Raw genomic sequence first — 7,393 nt, 5'->3', positions numbered from 1 at the left:
AGAAAAAACATGTGCATTTATTTTCCGGATACTTTTCAACAAGATGAATAGTATATAAAACTTTATTTTTCTTTATAGGGTGGAGAGGAGTTATTTATTTTAATTTTATTATGTCTGATGGAATCCCTTCAGGTATTTATTGCTTTGTTTCTAAATATAAGTATGACAAGCTCAGTGCTGTCTGTGGTCACATAGGGGTTTTTGGAAACAATTTTAACTTCGGGCATACCCTGAACGTGGGCAGCGCCTACACATTGTCATCTCAGCCTCCTCTTACCCTTTTGGGAAGTCCTACGAGCAGATTTTTTTTTTCTGCTTTATTTTACCATTCTCAAATCAATGTGGGGTTTCCTTATATCCCCAGCCCAACTTTAGCTTACACAATTTTATATTGAGAATGCACCTTCTAGAATATTGGTTCTCAACTCCAGCTACACATTTACTCACTTAGGGAGTTTTTGAAAAATATCCATACCTGAGCCCTATCCCTGAGATTGAGATTTAATCAGTCAGGGGTGTCGCCTTGATCATTGATTGGTGTTCTAAAGAGGGTTCTACTGTCCACCACTATGGACAATCCGAACGTCCTCTGCAAAGAAAATTGAGGCTGGGAAAAAGAGAAGAAGTGAGTGGGGGAGGAGAGACTCGTGAAGCAGGAGTGAAAGTCTCTCCCTCTTTGTGGTAACATACGATTTTAAAATAGAAGAAGGTTAAATCATGTTGGTTTATGAAAATTAGATGATGTGAGAATTTCATCCCCGTGTTTGGTTTGTGCTCAGTAATCTGCTTAACAAATTGTGAGTATCTTCAACAAAAGATATAATTCCGTAGTTCATTATCTTCAAAGAAAGGAGAGAGGGAGGGAGGAACAGAGGTGGGAAAAGGGAAAGGGAAGGAAGGCACAACAAAGTGAGAAGGGCAAAAAGAAGGGAGAGGAGAGGGTGTCAGACAACCCAGGTGAGGGAGCAGATAGGCTCCTGGCAGAACAGCAGCTCAGGGGCAGGCAGGGGACACCCTTCGAGGGGCAGGAAGGGTTGCCTGCTAAACACCTGCTGCGAGAGAAGCCAATGGGAAAGAAAGAGGTCAAAGCAGAGCAAGACAAACAGGAAAGGAAGAGGAGGTTCACAGAACACCAAGGCCTGAGGTTCACCTCAGACAGAAAGATGAGACAAAATGTAGGAAACCAAGAATGCAGCCTTCCCATTCGCTCCTACTCTTAGGGTATAAGTATGTCTCAAAAGATCAGGTCATTCAAGCCCTGCTCTGAAACAAGACTGCAATTACTTAAGACAACGTACGTGGATGGATGTGCTATAATTTGTCTCAGTGATCTATTTATCTCACTATTCAGTTCTTTCCTCAATGCTCTTCTCCTTCCATAAAGTCTATACATTCATAAATTGAAAATAAACATTAGTTATTTATTTCCTTGTAGACAACATTTGCATATGGTTTATGTATCTGTCATAGAACTTCCATTTACCTTAATTCAAGTGTGTCTTTAAGGGCAGGGTTGAGATCAGAAAATCTTGTTTCTACCAGTTGGCATCTTCCTTCATCCCTCTGTATGAATTAAGAATGCTTTTATCGGCATATACAGAAAGACCCATGTTTTCAGTGGTACTGTTTGCAAGCAGTCTGGAGGCAGGCACTTCTAGAAGTCATTAGATGGCTCTAAAACTGTCACGCTCCCCGGCCATATCCATCCAGCTGCTCAGCCGGCCTCAAGATGTTTCTATCCTTGTGGTTTTGCTTTGTGGTTGTAAGATTTTGTCCTCAATTCAGCATGTCGAGCAGGAATCAAGGGCAAGGGAAACGTTCTGTTCTTTTAATCAGAAAGCAAAGTAACTTTCCCCAAAGTCCTCCTGCAGATCTACTTAATGCCTCATTCACCAGAAATGGGCAAACGGTCACCTTCGGCTATAAGGGAGTGTGAGAAAGAAACTCCGTGCCTATTCTGCTTGCCTACTAGGAAGAGGAAAGAGAAAAGAGGGCTGAGGATGGCTTTGGGAAGGCCAACCCACAGTGACTCGCATGCCCTCGTCCCTGTGTTGGCTGAGGTCTCTTTCTATGCTTCCTTCCCCTTCGTGCCTTAAAGCACAATTTCCATAGTATATTCCTGTTATAGAAATACAGGCCTGTGAAATTTCCACCAACTACAATAGGGCCAGCACATCCATATATATTTTTAATTTTTTTCTTATCATACCCATACTATGTTTTCCCAGAGGTATTACTTAGCTGATAGGGATTCTAGGTCCCTTGCCTCTACCTTGGCACCTAACACTTTACAGCTTCTAGCTTCATCTATAATGTAGCTATAACTGTTCTTGCTGCAGCCGTGAGCAAGTCATTTGCGGATTATTTATTGCTTTCACCGGTTAAGCTATGTGTCCACAAATTCTGTAACTTCTTCAAAGTCTTCCCCAACCCTATCATCTTATTTTTTTTTTTTTTAGCAATAGGGTATTTTCTATTCCCATTTTATTTTCCTATAAGTAAACAAAAGGTCAGTTCTTTTTACTTTTTAAAAGTGCCTTTTATGGGCACTCAATGCTTAACGACCACTAACAAGTCTTCCGTGACCCCCATGCTGGGCTGCGAGCCCCTCACTGTGCACCCCTGGGCTCCCCATGTCCCCATTGTTCAGTCACTTATAGACTCCACCATGAGACCCAAGTGCACATGCTACATTCACCTTATAATCAATCCCCTGTGCCCAGCACGGCCTCCGCATTTGGGTGGGACCTCCGTGGAGAAACTGGGCAGTGCTGATTGAGTAGAAATGAAGTGAAAGGATCCAAAATGCCCTGTCTGATCATATGACTCTCAGCTGGTTGCAGCTGAAACACCCAGACCAGGTGCCATCTGTAAAGCAAGGCCCTTTCTAGCTTCAGTCGGCTACAGTCTCTCAACAAACTGTTCTTTCAGAATTGAAAAAAAAAAAAAAATCCTCTCCTCTCATCAAGTCAAGCAGAAAAACAAGTAGATTTAGGAAATGAATGAAAGTGAAGATTGATGGCTAAAGCCGCATTCCTTCTTGGCATCTTCACCGCTCATTTGTGCTGGGGAAACACCTTCACGCCACAAAGCAGGTCCATTGGCAGGAGGACAGGCAGGGAATGTTAGGGAAACAACAGAATCCGGGAGCCAAATTGTCTCCATCCTGCCCCTTGAGCTCTTCTTCTCTGGTGGCCATGCTTTTCGTTTTAATTCATTTCCTGTTTAGAGATTCTTCAAGGGGAGGCCCTGAGGCTGTACTGATGAATTTGTCCAGCTCACACAATTGCTTCCTCTTTTTGTCTGTCTACTATGCCCTCCATCATTTTTAACTCTCTCTTAATCAAAGTCTTTGAAATCAAATTGAACTATATCCAAAAGCAGTTATCACTATAACTGAAAATTTTACCTCTTGCTGAAAGACGCATCTGATTAATCCTGCCTGACTTTCTGATCACCCCTCAATGTATTTCCTTAGCATCTATATTCCCAGTTTTCCCCCTTCAACTTGTTAGTTAGAAAGTAGACTTCCTGAGAAAAAGAATGTGTTGTGTTCTGTAATTTTTAAAAATCTCTCTATTTAATGATACTCCTCCCCTACTAATGTGCTCACCTTGCCATTGGTATCTGCCAACGATGGTCTTGCACTGGATTTAAAATGGCCCTGTCATAGACCCATCCTCACCTGTAAAAAATTCTTAGTTCAGTATAAGGTCACTTGTATTCTTAGTGCTGAACTCATACAAGGATCCACATGTTGTAAACACTGTGTCCTACTAACTGCCTGTGAGGATATAAAATGACATGCGTATACGTCAGTTCAGATGATAATGAAATATACTTGCGTACTCCATTGGGTATCGAGAAGGCCAACAGGGAAATTGAAAGCTATATTTAAGATTGAATGTAATAATTGGGTCCCTCTTCCCTTAGTATATTTTTGTCTTCTTTGTTCTTGATATGTCCCCTGGCACCAATGTAGTACTTATGAATTCATTGGACCAAGTGACTACTAAGTGAATATGCCAGGATTTGAGACAGCCAATGGCAGGGCTTGTTTCTCCAAAGTAGCAGTGCCCATTCCACCAATTTAGCTGCTTAGGTTCTTTGGACAGGTCCAGCGGTTTTCTAATAAAATACATATAGTCCTGTGAAAAATGTACTTAATGATCAGGAAGGCTAGAATTGGAGGGGGAGATTAAGCAGTCATTGTGCTGGAAGAGGTGGGGCAAGAGATAGAGCGAAGAAGGACTCTTTGATAATAAGAGGCTCCTAAGGCGGGCATTTCTGAAAGGATACATACAACACCCTTTCTCAGCATCATACTGCCTTGTCAGACTTCACTGCTGAGTCTGGAACAGCTAAGAGTAGCCATATAACATAGCCCTAGCCAATGAGATAGAAAGGGAAGTCTGTGAGGGGGGCCTCTGTCTCTTTCTTAATAAAAGGAACAGATGGGGCAGATGCCACTCTCTTCCTCTTATTTCTGTCTAGAGTATAGCTGTGATTACTGGCCATATTTCCATCTTCAGCCAACAAGCCTCAGGACAGAAGGGCAGCCCACTAAGAATTACGGAACTCAAAGCAAGAGAGAGCAAATCTATCTGATGATGTTGCTGGACTTGAGTTCCTGCCTCCAGGATCTTGGTATGTGACATAATTTAATGCATCTTTGTTATGAAACAATGCCTCATTCACAACTTTTTCTAGAGTCAGCATTGATTTACTCTTTACTTACTTAATTGCAAATATAGTGGCCCGTCGCACAAGTCAAGCTCTGCGTTCCTGTTATGCCGCTGTGAGTCTCAATATTCTATTCTCCTATAAGACAGCTATTTAATTTAAAAACAAATTCTACCCAGAAATGGACTTGAATTTTTAGATCAGAAGATAGACTTTGCAAAACCTTTCCAAAAATCATCTTTGTTTCAATTTGAAATAGAGCACAACAGACTATGGTTTTGGAATTAGACTCAAGATACACCTCAATTCAAATCTCACCTCTGTCACTTAGTACACAATTAAATTGCACATGATATTTAATGCTTGTATACTTCTATTTCTTCAAGTTTAAAATGACAAAACTTGCAATCTTGAAAAGCAGGTATGAGGATTAAAAATAATGTCTATATAGTAGCTGGTATACAAGGAACACACATGAAATGAATGTAGACACATATCTTACAGTTTGCACAAAAATTAACTCAAAATGGATCATAGACCTAAATGTGAAACATAAAAACATAAAACTCCTAGAAGAAAATAGGAGAAAATCTAAGAGACCTTTAGTTTGGCAATGACTTTTCAGATATAACACCAATAGCATGACCCTTAAAAGAAAACATTGATAAGTTGGACTTTATTAAAATTAAAAATTCCTTCTTTGTCAAAGATACTGTTAAGAGAATGAAAAGAAAATCCACAGATTGGGACAAAATCTTTGCAAAACACTTATCTGATAAAGGACTGGTATCCAAAATATACAAAGAACACTTAAAACAGCAGTAAGAAAACAAGCAATCCAATTTTTTTAAATGGGCAAAATATCTGGACACCTCAGCAAGGAAGATATGTGTATGGCAAATAAACACATGAAAAGATTTCAATGTCTCAATATCTTATACCATCAACCAAGAAACTGCAAATTAAAACAACATTGAGATACCACTACACACCTATCAGAATGGCCAAAATCCAGAACACTGACAACACGTGTTGACAAGGATGTGGAGCAACAGGAACTCACGCTAATTATGATGAGAAGGCTCACTCTGGAAGACAGTTTGTAGTTTCTTATAAAAGTAAACATAGTCTTACCATACAATTGAAATTGCACCCCCTGGTAGTTACCCAAATGAGCTGAAAACTATGTCCACACAAAAACTTGCACACATGTTTATAGAAGCTTTATTCATAATTGCTAAAATATTGAAGGATGATCAAGATATCCTTCAATAGGTGAATGGATAAACAAACTGTGGTACATTCATCCAGTGAATATTATTCAGTGCTAAAAATAAATGAGCTCTCAAGCCACAAAGATATGGAAGAAGCTTAAATGCATATTGATAAGTGAAAGAAGCCAGTTTGAAAAGACTAGATACTATATGTTTCCAACTAAATGACATTCTGGAAAAGGTAAACTGTGGAAACAGAAAAAAGATTAGTAGTTTCCAGGGGTTCAGGAGGAGGAAGAGAGGGAAGAATAGGAAGATCACAGATGATTTGGGGGGCAAGAAACTATTTTTTGTGATACTATAATGGTGGATGCATGTCATTATACATTTGTCAAAACCCATAGAATCTACAACACAAACAATGAACCCTAAAGTAAACTATGGACTTTAGTTCATAATAATGTATCAATATTGGTTCACCAATTGTAGCAAAATACCACACTAGTGCAAGATATCAATAATAGGAATAACTGGGTAGTGGATGAGGGAACACATGGGAACTCTCTACTTTTCACTCAATTTTTCTGTAAACCTAAAGCTGCTCTAAAAATTAAAGCCTATTAATTTAAAAAAATGAATGTGCATGAAGTGTCTGGTACACAAGGAAGCCTCAATAAATAATAGCTATTATTTTTTGCTGTCTGTCTTCCTGGTGAGTATATCTGTCACACAGGAACTTCTGTAGCCAGCTAAGGTACCCACTATGCCAGAGTTTCTCATCCTCAGCACCGCTGGCATTTTGGGCCACATCATTCTTTTGTTGGGGGTGGGGGCTGTCCTGGGCATTGTAGGATGCTTAGCAGCATCTCTGGTCTATCCCCGCTAGAGAGCACCTGCTCCCCAACCCCACCTGCCCCCATCCCCATTCCGTGACAACCAAAAATGTCTCCAGACATTGTCAAATGCACGCAGGAGGAACAAAATCACCCCCAGTTGAGAACCACTACGTTGTGCACTTTTGAAGAAAAGTAAAGGGGCCCCAAAGGTCTTACTCTGTACCCCTGCCACATTAGACCAGCATTTCCAAACTCAAAATGGGAAACATGCACCACTAGAAATAAGTTAAATCTGCTGAGGATTCTTCTTTCATGATTTTGTCCTTGGGGCTCAAATAGGCTGGGCATATATTTTGGTCTGGCATTATTTGAAAACTGGGAAGATGATCAATCTCTACTTTCAGATATTTCTGTCCAAAGTAGGGGTATCACACTCATCTTCTTTCTCTCATTCCTTTTGACATAAACATAGGAGCCAAGCGTGACAAATCCCTTTGCCAAAAGATCATTTTCAGCCTAGTTGTTTTGTTTTGTTTTGTTTGAATAATTACTTAGAACATTTTGATACTTCATGCCATTTTCCTCCCAAGAAAAAAGTTTTCAGATTAGTAATATTTTTCTTCACTAATCTCAGTCTTAGCCACTAAACCAAAATCAAAG

The sequence above is a fragment of the Propithecus coquereli genome, unplaced genomic scaffold, assembly GCF_000956105.1.
Source record: "Propithecus coquereli isolate 6110/MARCELLA unplaced genomic scaffold, Pcoq_1.0 Scaffold329, whole genome shotgun sequence".
Taxonomy (NCBI): Eukaryota; Metazoa; Chordata; class Mammalia; order Primates; family Indriidae; genus Propithecus; species Propithecus coquereli.
The sequence above is the reverse complement of the archived record's forward strand: the minus strand, read 5'-3'. Positions refer to the sequence as shown.